The 15730-nt window shown below is 39.9% G+C and overlaps 1 long non-coding RNA gene across 2 annotated transcripts in view; it reads right to left on the reverse strand.

The window, feature by feature from the left end:
- Positions 1–15402, reverse strand: part of LOC111098737 — a 46328-nt gene extending 30926 nt beyond the window's left edge. The window contains exon 1 of one of the 2 annotated variants that reach the window (XR_005369342.1): positions 15321–15402. This is a non-coding gene — a long non-coding RNA (uncharacterized LOC111098737). Of the gene's footprint in view, positions 1–10264; positions 10378–15320 lie in introns of those variants that run through there. The other variant, XR_005369344.1, reaches the window with a different exon arrangement.
- Between the last annotated feature and the right edge of the window lie 328 nt (positions 15403–15730).

Here is a 15730-nt window from a genome sequence, read left to right on the forward strand (position 1 = left end):
AAGATCTATACCCTAAAAATTACAGAACACTTCTGAAAGAAATTGAGAAAGACACAAAGAGATGGAAAAGTATCTCATGGATGGCCAGGCTCATGGATTGGAAAAGTAAATATTTGAAAATGTCTAAGCTACCCAGGGCAATTTACACATTCAACGCAATCCCTATAAAATACCATGGACTTTCTTCACAGAGTTGGAATAAATAATCTTAAGATTTGTATGGAATCAGAAAAGACCCTGAATAGCCAAGGCAATATAGAAAAAGAAAACCAATGCCGGTGGCATCACAATGCTGGATTTCAAGCTGTATTACAAAACTGTGATCATCAAGACAGTATGATACTGGCACAAAAACAGACACACAGATCAGTGGAACAGGATAGAGAACACAGAAATGGACCCTCAACTCTATGGTTAACTAATATTCAACAAAGCAGGAAAGATTATCCACTGGTAAAAGGACAGTGTCTTCAAAAAATGGTGCTGGGAAAATTGGACAGCCATGTGCAGAAGAATGAAACTAGATCATTCTCTTATACCATACACAAAGATAAACTCAAAATGGATGAAAGATCTAAATGTGAGATAAGAATCCATCAAAATCCTAGAGAAAAGCACAGGGAACACCCTTTTTGAACATGGCCACAGCAACTTCTTGCAAGATACATCTATGAAGGCAAGGGAAACAAAAGCAAAAATGATTATTGGGACTTAATCAAGATAAAAAGCTTCTGTACAACAAAAGAAACAGTCAACAAAACTAAAAGACAACCTATAGAATGGGAGAAAATATTTGCAAATGACCTATCAGATAAAGGGCTAGTATCCAAGATCCATAAAGAACTTATTAAACTCAACACCCAAGAAACAAAAAATTCAATCATGAAATGGGCAGAAGACATGAACAATAACTTCACCAAAGAAGACATACACATGGCTAACAAGCACATGAGAAAATGCTCCGCATCACTTGCCATCAGGGGAATACAAATCAAGACCACAATGAGATATCACCTCACACCAGTGAGAATGATGAAAATTTACAAGACCGGAAACAACAAATGCTGAAGATGTTGTGGAGAAAAGAGAACACTCTTGCACTGTTGGTGGGAATGCAGACTGGTACAGCCATTCTGGAAAATAGTGTGGAGGTTCCTCAAAGAGTTAAAAATAGAGCTACGCTACAACCCAGCAATTGCACTACTGGGTATTTACCCTAAAGATGCAGATGTAGTGAAACACCAGTACACCTGCCCCTCAATGTTCATATCAGCAATGTCCACAATAGCCAAACTGTGGAGGGAGCCTCGGTATCCTTTGAAAGATGAATGGGTAAAGAAGATGTGGTCTATATATACAATGGAATATTACTCAGCCATTAGAAAAGATGAATACCCACCATTTGCTTTGACATGAATGGAACAGGAGGGTATTATGCTGAGTGAAGTAAGTCAATCTGAGAAGGACAATCATTATATGGTTTCACTCATATGGGGAATATAAGACATAGTGAGAGGGATTATAAGGAAAAGAACAGGAACTGAGTGGGAAAAATTAGGGGGAATCCTAACTCTGGGAAACAAACAAAATATTGCCGAAGGGGAGTTGGTCAGGGGTTTGTGATAACTGGTGACAGGCACTGAGGAGGGCACCTAATGGGATGAGCACTAGGTGTTATACTATATGTTTGCAAATCAAACTTAAAAACAAATTAGAGAGAGTGACAAAACATAAGAGACTCCTAACACTGGGAAATGAAAAAGGGGTAGTGGAAGGGGAGTTGAGCAAAGGGTTGGGGTGACTGGGTGACGGGCACTGAGGAGGGCCCTTGACGGGATGAGCACTCGGTGTTATACTATATGTTGGCAAATCGAACTCCAATAAAAATCCAGTTCACACAAGAAGAAACCTCTTGGACCATAGACTGGGGAGCTGCGCAATTGAGTGGAGCAGGATTTCTGCAAATAGTAAGAGTGGTTCAAGCTCTGAGCTTTTTAAAAATGATTTTGTTTATTCATGAGAGACACTAAGAGTCAGAGACACAGGCAGAGGGAGAAGCAGGTTCTCTGCAGAGAGCCCAATGTGGGACTTGTTCTCCTGACCCAGGGATCACAACCTGAACCAAAGGCAGATCTTCAACCCCCAAGACACCCAGGTGTCCTTCAAACTCAGCTTTTGGAAGTGTGTGACTTTCCCAGGAGAGTTGCTATACCATGTACTCCTGGAAAGAAAGGCAGCTCTGGCCAAGGAGTACACACAAGTGGTATAGGGATCTCAGGGGTTGCACAGGGAGAAATAATTCTCCTCCTCTGAGTACATTTGGAAGAGGGTAAATATCCTTTTCAAGGACAAAAGATCCTGCAGGCACCAGCAAACAGCCTTTCATTAGCAGTGAACAAAGTTGTGTGCACAGGCTGGATAATCTGATCACTGCTTTTCGTGTTACCAAAGCGTAGAATCTGTGAATTATGCAAGCAGAGAACTGTTTTTTTCTGGGAGAAAGAGAACTAGTCAGATTTCAGGGGGCCTCCAACCCAAGGAAGGAGTGGATCTGAGTGGTGCTAGCTACGTTAAGATTTGGAGTTTTGAATCCCAGCCATGCCAGAGATAAATGCAGGAGAGTTGTGGGAACAGAAATAATGATGACTCTCGCTATCTGTGAGGGCTTCCTGAACAGCGTGGGCATGAGATCCCCTGCCTAGGGATGAGAGAGTGAGCTGTCACCATTTTACCCTCACTACCAATACAGTTGTCGACATCATAGAGCAACACAGTGGTCTCCAGCGGAGGTGGAATCCGCTTAGTTCAAATCACATCCTCCTCTGCTTAGCAAATGCTTTTTCTACTGGAGCAGGACTGACTCTGAGCCAGTGCAGCAGGCTTATTTCCTAGAAGAGCAACACCAGCAGCACACCTCATGCACCGAGTCAACTGATCATACAGTGTTCCATGGCCCCTTCAATTCTGGTGGAAATAGGACCAGACTGTATTTTTTCTCTTTTTTTTTTTTTCTTTTTCTTTAGGATCAGAATTATAGTTGTTTGTTAGGGGTTTTCTTTTTCACTTCTTTTATCTGTCTCTCACTCTCTCTTTTTGGATCAGACTTCTTTTTGTAATAAAGATTTATTTATTTATTTTGAGTGGGGTGGTATGTAGAGGGAGAGAATCTTCAAGCAGACTCCCCACTGAGCACAGAACCCTATGCAGGGCTCAATCCCACAAAGAATGAGCTCATGACCTCAGCCAAAACCAAGAGTTTGACACTTAACCAAGTGAGACATCCAGGCACCCCAGTCTTCTTTTCCTTTTTCTCTTCCTTTATTATTTTCTTCACTTTTTCTTTGGAATCAAGCTTATAGTTTTTTTTTTTTTCAATTGTCTGGGTTTTTAAAAATTCTTTTCCCTCTTCCCTTATTTTTGGATCAGATGTGGGGGGTTTTCCTTTTCTTTTTCTCTCTCTTTTCTTTCTTTCTTTATTTCTACTGGCTTTTTTTTCCAACAAAGAATCAAAGCATACCTATTGAAAGGACCAAACATTTCCCACTGCAAGTGAGGAGGAACTCTGCAGAAGACTGACCTGTGGGAAAGAGCAGCCAAAACACAGTAGAACAGTACACAGCATATACCAAAAACACTTCCTGAAGTGCCAGGCCCTGGACAGTATATGACCTCTGTTTAATATAGCATTATTATGAGGTGCAGGAAACATAATAAGCTTTTATAATAGACAAAAGATAAAAACTTAGCAAAAATGACAAGATAGAGAAATTCTCCCCAAAAGAAAGGTCAGGAAGATATCACAGGTACTTGCTCAAAGCAGATATAAGCAATATTTCTGAACAAGAATTTATAACAACAGTTATAAGAATACTAGCTAGACTTGAAAGAAGTATAGAAGATACCAGAGAAATCCTGCACCAGAGATAAAATACCTACAAACTAGTCAGGCTGAAATGAAAAATGCTATAACTGAGATGCAAAACAGACTGGATATATTCACTATGAGGGCTGAAAGGGAAGAGGACAGGACAGGTGACATAAAACAAAATTATGGAAAATAATGAAGCTGAAAAGAAGAGAGAAAGAAAACTATTATATCATGAAGGCATATTTAGGGAACTCAGCAATTCCACAAAGCAAACTAATATCTGTATCATAGGAGTCCCAGAAGAAGAAAAGTGGGGAAAGGGGGAAGAAGATTTATTTGAACAAATTATAGCTGAGAACTTCTCTAATCTGGGGAAGGAAACAGGCATCCAAGTCCAAGAGGCACAGAGAACTCTCAAAATCAACAAAAACAGGTCAGCACCATGACATATTATAATGAAACTTACAAAATACAAAGATAAAGAGAAAATTCTGAAAGGTCCTTGTAGGTCCTTAATCTATAAGAGTAGACACATAAGGCTGGCAGCAGACTTATCCAAAGAGACCAGGGGGCCAGAAAAGGCTGGAATAATATATGAATATTGTACAATATGAATGTACTAAATGGGAATAATACGCAGCCAAGAATAATTTACTCAACAAGGCTGTCATTCAGAATAGGAGATAAAGAGTCTCCAAGACAAAAAAAAACAAAACTAAACTAAACTAAAAGCATTCATGAACACTAAATCAGCCCTGCAATATATATATTAAAGGGACCTTTTGAGTGGAAAGGGAGACCAAATGTAACAATGACTAGAAAGGAACAAAGACACCATATAGGAACAGTAACTTTACAATGTGTTACAATGCCACTAAACTCATATTGTTCAATAATTGCTCTGAATGTAAATCGAATACATGCTCCAATCCAAAGACATAAGGGTACCAAAATGGATTAAAAATAAAAAACAAAACCCATCAATATGCTTCTTATAAGAGACTCACCTCAGATGCAAAGAAATGTCCAGATTGAAAGCGAGGGGGTGGAGAACAATTTATCATGCTGATGGACATCAAAAGAAAGGTGAAAAAAAAAAAAAAAAGAAAGGTGAAGTAGCCATCCCTATATCAGATAAGCTAGATTTTGAGCTAAAGACTGTAATAAGAGATAAAGAAGGACACTATATCATAATCGACTTGTTGTCCATCCAACAAGAAGATCTAACAATTGTAAATATTTATGCCCCTAATGTGGGAGCAGCCAAATATATAAATCAATTTTTAGCAAACTTAAAGAAACTCATTGACAATAATAAAATAATAGCAGGGTACTCTAACACACCACTTACAGCAATGTACAGATCATGTTAGCAAAAGATCAACAAGGAAACAAAGGCTTTGAATGACACACTGGACCAGACGGACTTCACGGATATATTCAGAGCATCTCATCCTAAAGCAACAGAATACACATTCTTCTCGAGTGTACATGGAACATTCTCCAGAACTCAATCAGTACAAAAAGATTGTGATCATACCATGTATATTTTCAGATCACAATGATATGAACCTTCAAGACAATCAGAATAAAAAATTTGGAAGAACCACAATTACATAGAGGTTAAGGAACATCCTACTGAAGAATCAATGGTCAACCAGGAAATTAAAGAATTTTAAAAATACATGGAAGCAAATGAAAGTGAAAAAAAAAATCAAAACCTTTGGGATGCAGCAAAGGCAGTCCTAAGAGGGAAGTACATAGCAATACAGGCCTTCCACGAGAAGTCTCAAATACACAACCTAATCTTACACCTAAAGGAGCTGGAAAAAGAACAGCAAATAAAACTACAGCAGAAGAAGAGAAATGATAAATATTAGAGCAGAAATAAATAATACAGAAATTTAAAAAAAAGAACAGATCAACAAAACTAAGAGCTGGTTCTTTGAAAGAATTAACAAGATTGACAAACCCCTAGAAAGACTTATCAAAAAGAAAAGAAAAGGGACCCAAATAAATAACTGTGAATGGAGGAGGAGAGATCACAACTAATACCCAAGAAATACAAATAATTATAAGAGAATATTATGAGCAATTACATGCCAACATATTAGACAATCTAGAAGAAATAGATACATTCCTAGAAACATAAAAACTATCAAAACTGAAGTGGGAAGAAATATAAAACCTGTATAGACTCATAAGCAGCAAAGAAATAGAATCAGTAATCAAAAATCTCCTAACAAACAAAAGTTCTGGGCCAGATGGCTTCCCAGAGGAATTCTACCAAACATTTAAAGAAGAATTCAGGGACATCTGGGTGGCTCATTGGTTGAGTATCTGCATTTAGCTCAGGGCATGATCCCGGTTCCAGGGAACAAGTCCTGCATCAAGCTTCCTCCGAGGAGCCTGCCTTTCCCTCTGCCTATGTCTCTGCTTCTCTCTGTATGTCTCTCATGAATAAATAAATAAAATCTTTTAAAAAATAGAAAATAAAATTAAGAAGAAGTCATATCTATTCTTCCGAAACTGTTCCAAAAAAATAGAAATGGAAGGAAAACTTCCAGATTCATTCTATAAGGCCAGTATTACCTTGATCGCAAAACCAAATACCCCACTCGAAAGGACAATAACATACCAGTTAACCCTAATGAACATGGATGCAAAAATTCTCACCAACATACTTGCTATTGGATCCATTAGCATTTCAAAAAGATCATTCCACACAACCAAGTGAGATTTATTCCTGGGCTGCAAGGTTGGTTCAACATCTGCAAATCAGTGTCATACATCACATGAATAAAAGAAAGAATAAGAACCATATGATCCTCTCAATAGATACAGAAAAAGAATTTGACAAAATGCAGCATCCTTTCTTGATAAAAACTCTGCAGTGTACGGAAAGAGGGAACATACCTCAACATCATAAAGGTCATATACAAAACAACAACAACAACAACACCAAACCAAAACAAACAACCAAACAAAACTCAGAACACCTAATATCATCATCAATGGGGAAAAACTGGCAGTTTTCCCCTAAGATCAGGATTGTCCACCCTCACCACTCTTGTACAACAGAGTACTGGAAGTCTTAGCCTCAGCAGACAATGAAGAGAAATAAAAGGCATCCAAATCAGCAAAGAAAAAGTCAAATTTTCACTTTTCCCAGACATGATGCCTACATAGAAAACCCAAAATCTGCCATAAATTGCTAGAACTGATACATAAATTCAGCTAAGCCGTAGGATATAAACTCAACACAGAGAAGTCTGTTTCATTTCTATAGTGCTAGTAATGAAGCAGCAGACAGAAACATTAAGGAATCGATTTCCCCATTTACAACTGTACCAAAAACCATAAGATACCTAGGAATAAACCTAACTAAAGAGGTAAAAGATCTGTACTCTGAAGCTATAGAACACTTATGAAAGAAATTGAAGATGATGCAAAGAATTCAAAAAACATTTCATGCTCATGGACTGGAAGAACAAACCTTGTTAAGATGTCTATACTACCCAAGCAATCTACACATTCAATGCATCCCTACCAAAATAACACTAGCATTTTTCACAGAGCTGGAACAAATAATCCTAAGATTTGTGTGGAACCACAAAGACCCCAAATAACCAAAGTAATATTGAAAAAGAAAACCAAAACTGGAGGCATCATAAAGCTGGATTTAAAGCTATATTTCAAAGTTGTAATCATCAAGACAGCATGGTACTAGCTCAAAAACAGATTCATAGATCAATGGAACAGAATAAAGAACCCCAAATGAACCCTCAACTCTATGATCAACTAATCTTCGACTAAACAGGAAAGGATATCCAATGGAAGAAGGACAGTCTCTTCAACAAATGGTGATGGGAAAACAGGGCAGCCACATGCAGAAGAATGAAACTGGACCACTTTATTAAACCATACACAAAAATAAACTCAAAATGGATGAAAGACCTAAATGTGAGACAGGAATCCATCAAGATCCTAGAGGAGAACACAGGTAGCAACCTCTTTGACCCCAGTTGCAACAATATTTTGCAAGATGTGTCTCCAAAGGCAAAGGAAGCAAAGCCGAAAATGAACTATTGGGACTTTAGCTAAAGATAAAAAGCTTTTTCACAGCAAAAAGAATCAACAAAACCAAAAGACAACCTACAAAATGGTAGAAGATATTTGCAAATGACATATCAGATAAAGGGTTAGTATCAAAATCTATAAAGAACTTATCAAATTCAACACCCAAAAAAACAAAAAAAAATGTAGTCAAGAAATGGGCAGGAAACATGAAGAGATATTTCTCCAAAGAAGACATGCAAATGGCTAACAGGCACATGAAAAAAACGCTCCACATCACGTGGCATCAGAGAAATACAAATTAAAACCACAATGAGATACTACCCCACACTTATCAAAATGGCTAAAATGAACAAGTCAGGAACTACAGATGTTGGTGAAGATGAGGAAAAAGGGGAATCCTCTTACACTGTTGAAGAGAATGCAAGCTGGTAGACTACTCTGGAAAACAGGATGGAGTTTCCTCAAAAAGTTAAATATAGAGCTACCCTACAACCCAGAAATTGCACTACTATGTCTTTATCCAAAGCCTACAAACAGTGATTCAAAGGGGGCACAATGCACCCTAATGTTGATAACAGCAGTGTCCACAATAGCCAACTATGGAAAGAGCTGAGATGTCCATCAATGGATAGATGGCTAAAGGAGATGTGATATATATTTATATATATAAATATATATGATGTGATATTGTGATATATATAGAGGTATATAGATCTAGATATAGATATAGATATAGATAGATAGTAAAATACTACTTAGCCACCAAAAAGAATTAAATCTTGCACATACCTGGGTAGCTCAGTGACTGAGTGTCTGCCTTTGGCTCAGGGCATGATCCTGGGCTCCTGGGATCGAGTCCCACATCAGGCTCCCCATGGGGAGTCTGCTTCACCCTCTGCCTATGTCTCCGCCCCTTTGTCTTTTACAAATAAACATATACAATCTTTTTTTTTTAAAAAAAAGAATGAAATTTTGCCATTTGCAATGACGTGGATGGAACTAGAGCTAAGTGATATAAGTCAGTCAGAGAAAGACAAATACCATATGATTTCACTCATATGTGGAATTTAAGAAACTAAACAGATGAACATGGGGAAAAGGAAGGAAAAATAAAGTAAGATAAAAACAGAGAGAGGGGCTCTGCTAAGAGACTCTTAACTACAGGGAACAAATTGAGGGTTGCTGGAGGGGCAGTGGGTGGGGGATAAGGTAAGTGGGTGATGGGCATTAAGAAGAACCTTAGACTGTCTTTTTTTCCAGTGGATAGTCTTTCCTTCTTTGTCGAATATTAGTTGACCATAAAGTTGAGGGTCCACTTCTGGATTCTCTATTCTGTTCCATTGATCTGATTTGTCTGTTTTTGTGCCAGTACCACACTGTCTTGATGACCACAGCTTTGTAGTCCAACCTGAAATCTGGCATTGTGATGCCCCCAGATATGGTTTTCTTTTTTAATATTCCCCTGGCTATTCGGGGTCTTTTCTGATTCCACACAAATCTTAAAATAATTTGTTCCAACTCTCTGAAGAAAGTCCATGGTATTTTATAAGGATTGCATTAAACGTGTAAATTGCCCTGGGTAACATTGACATTTTCACAATATTAATTCTGCCATTAGAAACGACAAATACCCACCATTTGCTTCGACGTGGATGGAACTGGAGGGTATTATGCTGAGTGAAATAAGTCAATCAGAGAAGGACAAACATTATATGGTCTCATCCATTTGGGGAATATAAAAAATAGTGGACGGGAATAAAGGGGAAAGAAGGAAAAATAAGTGGGAAATATCAGAAAGGGAGACAGAACATGAGAGACTCCTAACTCTGGGAAACGAGCTAGAGGTGGTAGAAAGGGAGGTGGGTGGGGGGTGGGGTGACTGGGAGATGGGCACTGAGGGGGGCACTTGATGGGATGAGCACTGGGTGTTATTCTATATGTTGGCAAATTGAACACCAATACAAAATATATATATATATATATATATATATATATATATATATATATAAAGAAGAACCTTAAGTAGGTCTCTTATTCAAGTGATATAGCTACTAAGTGCTGTTGACTAACTGGCTATATTTCATACCCAAAACTACACTAAAACATGATAAAACCAATATCTCCTAATGCCAGTCTAATCTGCCTCACTCAATATAACCATGTTCTTCATGGAGGTGACATGAGTCATTCTCACAGACAAGAACAGCAAGCACAGTCATGCACCAAGGTAGACCACCAGGTAGGGAAGTCACATCCCTGGGATAGCCTCCAAGAGGTAGAACCTGGATGTGTAGCAGCCATAGAGCTAACTCCTACCTGTGCCTCAGAAGCTGTGTCTGAAGGGGCTGGGATCTGCATGGCACAACAGCAGTGCAGCTCTGTAGCCAAGGGCATGGCCAGGTCACTGCCTTCTGCTCCTGTTCCCCCATCAAAACCTAAAGGGCAATCCCCAGACAGGACAAGTTGTAAGCACATCTGAAGCATTCCCTGGGGACCCCCAAACATAACAGGGCCTGTTACTTGGCAGGAAGTCAATACCAAATAGCCTTTAGTGTTTCCAGACATGGCAACAGAGACAGAGAAGTTAAATAATTTGCGCAAGGTCACATAGCTGACAAGTAACGCAAGTCAGACTCGTCAGGCTTCAGAGACCAGGACTTTTCCCCCACTCTGGTTTTTCCCAAACTACATCCACTTGCAAACCACCTTCACAATTTTGTCCATGTCTATGTATATTCTCTACTCTCACTTACCTAGAAAAAATTTTTTAACTGACTTTAAATCAAACCACTTCTTCAATATTTGACTCAATTCAAAAAGTGATAGGCTTTATGATAAAAAAGAAAAAGGAAAAAGTCAAAGTTCTCAGATCTTTTTAATTCACATTAAAATATATTGCAACTATTAAATTTTGTACAATTGCCTGTCCTAAAAATCGCCTCACAAATGACAAGCGGTCATTTGCAACACACGTGGTAGGCTCGGGACCCTCTATATTCAGTCCTGTGAATAAAATTGCACTGTTATGTGTTCGAATATGTTGTGTATGCTTGTCATTCATAAGAAATCAGAGTGAGAGCCAGACAAGCTACTCATAGTCAGCTTCAGAAGGAAGAGGGCTTACTAATGGATGCTCCTTGTAGGGTAATACCCCTCCGCCCAGACAGACAGATGGGGCAGGGATGCTCACAGGCCTCCTTGTTAGATGCTGTCTTTAGACCAGAGCCTCTGATCTCCCCTTCGTGGGGCCAACTTGTTTATCATGACTCTCCTCTAGCACCTTGTCTTCCAAGCCTGAACTAAAGACCTCAGCCCTTGCTGCTTTGTTTCTGCTTATACTTCTGGCTGTGAAGTCTCTCTCTCTCCCCTTCTCTGTCCCTCCCTCTTCTTCCTGTCCTTCTTCCCCTCTCCCTCTCTGCCTCTCTCTCCTGTGTGTCTCAGACCTCTTCCCAGATGAGGCATCTGCAAGGTGGTTGCTAATATGTTAGGTCATTCCTCTCAGGGCTTTCTACATAGTTCATTCTTTCTACATAGTTCATTCTCCTTCCCCTCTGTTTCTAAGGAAGCTTGGTGACCTTGGGAAGGATGGAAGGAAGCCCTCTTATTAGCAGCTTTCTCCATCTTCCCAGACTGTTTTGAACATCCACAAAATGAGGTTCTTAGAGGAGCACAGCTCCCTTTCCCTTCAGAATGCAGGTTCCCCTCACTCTGCCACCTCTGACCATCATAACTCAGGAGCCAAACATACCAGGTATATTCCTCCCTAGATGAGCTCACTCTCTGAAAACTCAGGAACCAAACAGACTCAGATCAGTCAGGTGCTAGGCTTTCCTACCTGAACTTGCTATCCAAATTCTCACTCTTGGAACTTGGGAACTAAAGAGATTTGAAGTGCAAAGGACACTGTCTTAAATTAGTCCCCCTGCAGTCAACATAGTTCCACAGCGACTTCCTCCCAGCAGTTCAATAGAATCACACTCTTACAGTGCTTCCCAAAGAGAATTCTGGGCAGCAGTCTGGTAGCTGGAAATGCTGATTGCTGCACGAAGCACGTTGGCCAAATTGAGTTTCACAATTTGTCATATTTGCTTCAAGACTCTTCAGAGTTAATACATTTGATGATACAAACTTTGTTCATAAACGTATTAGCATCCTATGGAACTTGTGTTCTTCAAAACAAACATATTCTTAGAAATGTAGGCGTGGGAGTTTTTCACCAACACTTTGTCCTAAGACATAAGCCTGAGGTAACCACTGGCCCATAAGATAACAGTGCAAATTAGAAAAAAAAAGTTGCCACTTCCTCAGACACATTTTGCCTTTACCTGTTGTAAAACTTTGGTAATAATGCAGGTTTTATAAGAACGAGGCTCCTTTCAGAAGTTAAATGGAACTTTACTGTCATCTAGTGGAGAATTGCTCAAATAAATATATCAATCTTCCCACAAAAGACCACAAAATCCACAAATCCTGGGTCTGGGGAGAGGTCCAGGGAGCTGAAATTTCAAGAAACTCCCTGAATGATTCTGAGGTAACATTTGGTACACAAATCAAAGATGTGCAGGAAATGAGAGGGTGTGGAGGCCATTCTTATGCATTCAGACACATGCCTGAAATAGAATGAGCTTCCAGAATCTGTTGCCCTGGAGAAAAAAGTCTTTTTTTTTTTTTTTTTCTTAACAGATTCAAAAAAATATTTGGACAAACATATGGGTTTTCGGGGGAAGAGATTATTAAGGTTTTGGAGTCCCATTGATAAGCTGAGACATACTGAAAGAAAAGTAGCCCGCTTCACATTCCTACTGATTCCATGGAACAAGAGTCACAGGGGAAAACCATGATTTTGGACAAATGTGGCAGTTTCCTACTTAGTAATATGCACTTGATAATAGAGTTGCCTAGTGGGGAGAAAGTCTTACATCTAAGTATTGGGGTAAATGACACAGTCTCTGTAAGTCCCAGTATCTTGTGAAATGGTGACAGAGTTCCTGCTTTGACCCTCTCAAAGTAGTGCTTAGAGGGTAAATATGTTACTGTAGTTGAGAATGCCTTATAAACTCTAAAATGCTATATAGGTAAAGGCTGATTTTTATTGCTCTAAGATGCAAATAAGTCAAGGCTGATTGAAGATGACAAGGGTCACCTTGGTATGTAACCTGTATAATTCCTTTCCTTGTCAGCAAGTTGATTTAATGAGCTTTGTTTCCTGAGACCATGGAGAGAGAGATCCTTTTTTTTCCTTCTGCCAGAGTCATCTGTCTAAAACATAAATCTGACCATGTTACTTCAGCTTTTACTTAACTGTCAGATCTCAGATTAAATGTCAGCTTCTCAGAGAGCCCTGTCTTGCCCTGTCTCCCTTGGCAGCTGCAGATCTGGGCTCCAGAGCCCCTTCTCAATGTCCCTCTAAACAGTTTGTCAAATTGCTTTATTGTCTCTTTTCTTTGTCTCTCTAGTCTCCAGAGAATGTAAGCTCCCCGAGGGGGTAAGGATGTGTTTGTGTTATTGACTGCTCTCTCAGCAAGGGCTAGATGGATGTCAGGTGGTGAGTGAACGAAGTATCCTTTCTCCCATAGGAGGCCTCTTTCAGAACACAGCTTCCCCCATCCACCCTCAGGATGGGTCCCTAAAAGCCATGTGTGAGTGAATGTGCTGGACCAAGAGGCAGCACCACCCAATGCTCTCTCTTGGGAATTTAGAGCAGGCTGAGCTCCAGTCAACCTGACCTGTGGCTTGCACTGAAAAAGAGTATATCGGGAGTTACGAGAGACCGTGTTTGTCCATGTGCCTGCCTAAGAGAAAAAGCCAGTCTGTCCAGGAAAGAGAGAGAGAAACTAAGAAACTATGTTCCTAGAGAGTTCAAGAGAGAGAGTGTCCTGATTTTCCAGAGCTAACTCCAGGTTCTCATGAGGCCCAGCAGCCCATGGGTTCTATGAGAGCCACAGGTGCATGGTTTCCTTCCAATAAATTCGCCTTTATGCTTTAACAAAATTAAAATAGACTACTGTCACTTTAACCACGTGTACCTAGACTGAGATTTGCTTTCCACTAGATGAGGGGCCTCTGAAGGCAAGGACTGTTTCTCATTCCTTTCTGGATCCCAGGGCCTGGCCTAGTGAGCTCCAAACATGGAGCAAATATCTGTGAATGAATAGAGCTCATCCCTTCATTACAAAAGTCAGTTCTCATTTTCTATCTATACTGTTCTATAAATGTTCCTGCTTTACTGTAGAGGTCAGAGTCACAAACTGGTTACTCAAGTGTTAAAGCAACCCACAGACTTACTTTGTTTTGTTCTGTTTTAATTCTGGTTTGGCTTGTACAGTTTTGGAAAGTAGGTAGGAGAGGGCAGGAATGAAGGAGGGAGGGGAAAGGAGCTAACATTTAATCATTTTATTTTCACATAAAAATCCAAAATTCCAGCTTCCCTTTAAAAATCAGAATATTTGATAGCATTAAATTCTAAAAGCCAAACTTTCTACATCTTCTTTCTGATGGTACAGGAAGAAGCAATCTGTTCTCTCATTTGAGGGAGGCAACAAAATCCAAGATCCAAAGGGAAATGAGTAAGATCAGAAAACCTTTTTCTCTTTCTCTTTCATCATTTGTCTCTCAACATGAAAAATCTGCTCTGTCCCAGAGATAGCTACTATAGGATTCTTTTTTTTTTTTAAGATTTTATTTATTTATTCATGATAGACAGAGAGAGAGAGAGAGAGAGAGAGAGAGACAGAGACACAGGCAGAGGGAGAAATGGGCTCCATGAAGGGAGCCCAACACGGGACTCGATCCCGGGTCTCCAGGATCATGCCCTGGGCCAAAGGCAGGCACCAAACCGCTGAGCCACCTGGGGATCCCTGCCATAGGATTCTAAAACAGAGGCTCAGCCAAAAACTCTGGCAGCATCTCTCCAAGAAATATCTCTGAGTTTGGACAGTCCCAGCCACAGCTTGTGCTACCTGGAGCAACCTTGAAGCTAATCTGCCTAAGGCTTTTGGATTTGCTTGCTTACGAAATCTGCTAAGACAAAAGATGGTGTCAAAAGCAAGCTCATTAAATTTTTACACTGCTTTACTGTACTACCCACAGTTCCTCAGGCACTCTTACCTCTCAGACATGGTTTCTGCCTGAAAGGCTCTGTCCACACACCCCAGGGACAGCAGACAATCCCATCAGACATACAGGAAAGGGTGAAGGGTTGCCAAGAACAACATCCACCCATCACCAAAATGCATTTCACTATCCATGGTTTCAGTTACCTACGGTCAACTGCAGCTTGAAAACATTACATGGAAAATTCTAGAAATAAACAATTCATAAGTTTTAAATTGTATGCCATTCTGAATGCATGATGAAATATCACAAAACCTACCAGGTCTCTTGGGGACACGATTCATGTCCTAAGCATGTTCTTGCTGTATATGCTACCACCTGGCAGTCACTTAGCAGCTGGCCTCGTTATCAGATCAACTGTCATGGTGTCACAGTGTTTGTTTTCAAGGAACCCTTATTTGACTTAATAATGGTCCCAAATCACAGGAGTAGCGATGCTGACAATTCAGCTGCCAAAGAGGAGCCATAAAACACTTCCTTTAAGTGAAAGTTCCCACTTAATAAGAAAAGAAAAAAAATTGTATGCTGAGGTTGCTAAGATCTATGGTAAGAATGAATCTTCTGGGACGCCTGGGTGGCTCAGTGGTTGAGCATTTGCCTTCAGCTCAGGGCATGATCCTGGAGTGCTGGGATCAAGTCCCACATCGGGCTCCCTGCATGGGGCCTGCT

This window comes from Canis lupus, chromosome 14 (genome assembly GCF_011100685.1).
Source record: "Canis lupus familiaris isolate Mischka breed German Shepherd chromosome 14, alternate assembly UU_Cfam_GSD_1.0, whole genome shotgun sequence".
In the NCBI taxonomy this organism is placed as follows: domain Eukaryota; kingdom Metazoa; phylum Chordata; class Mammalia; order Carnivora; family Canidae; genus Canis; species Canis lupus.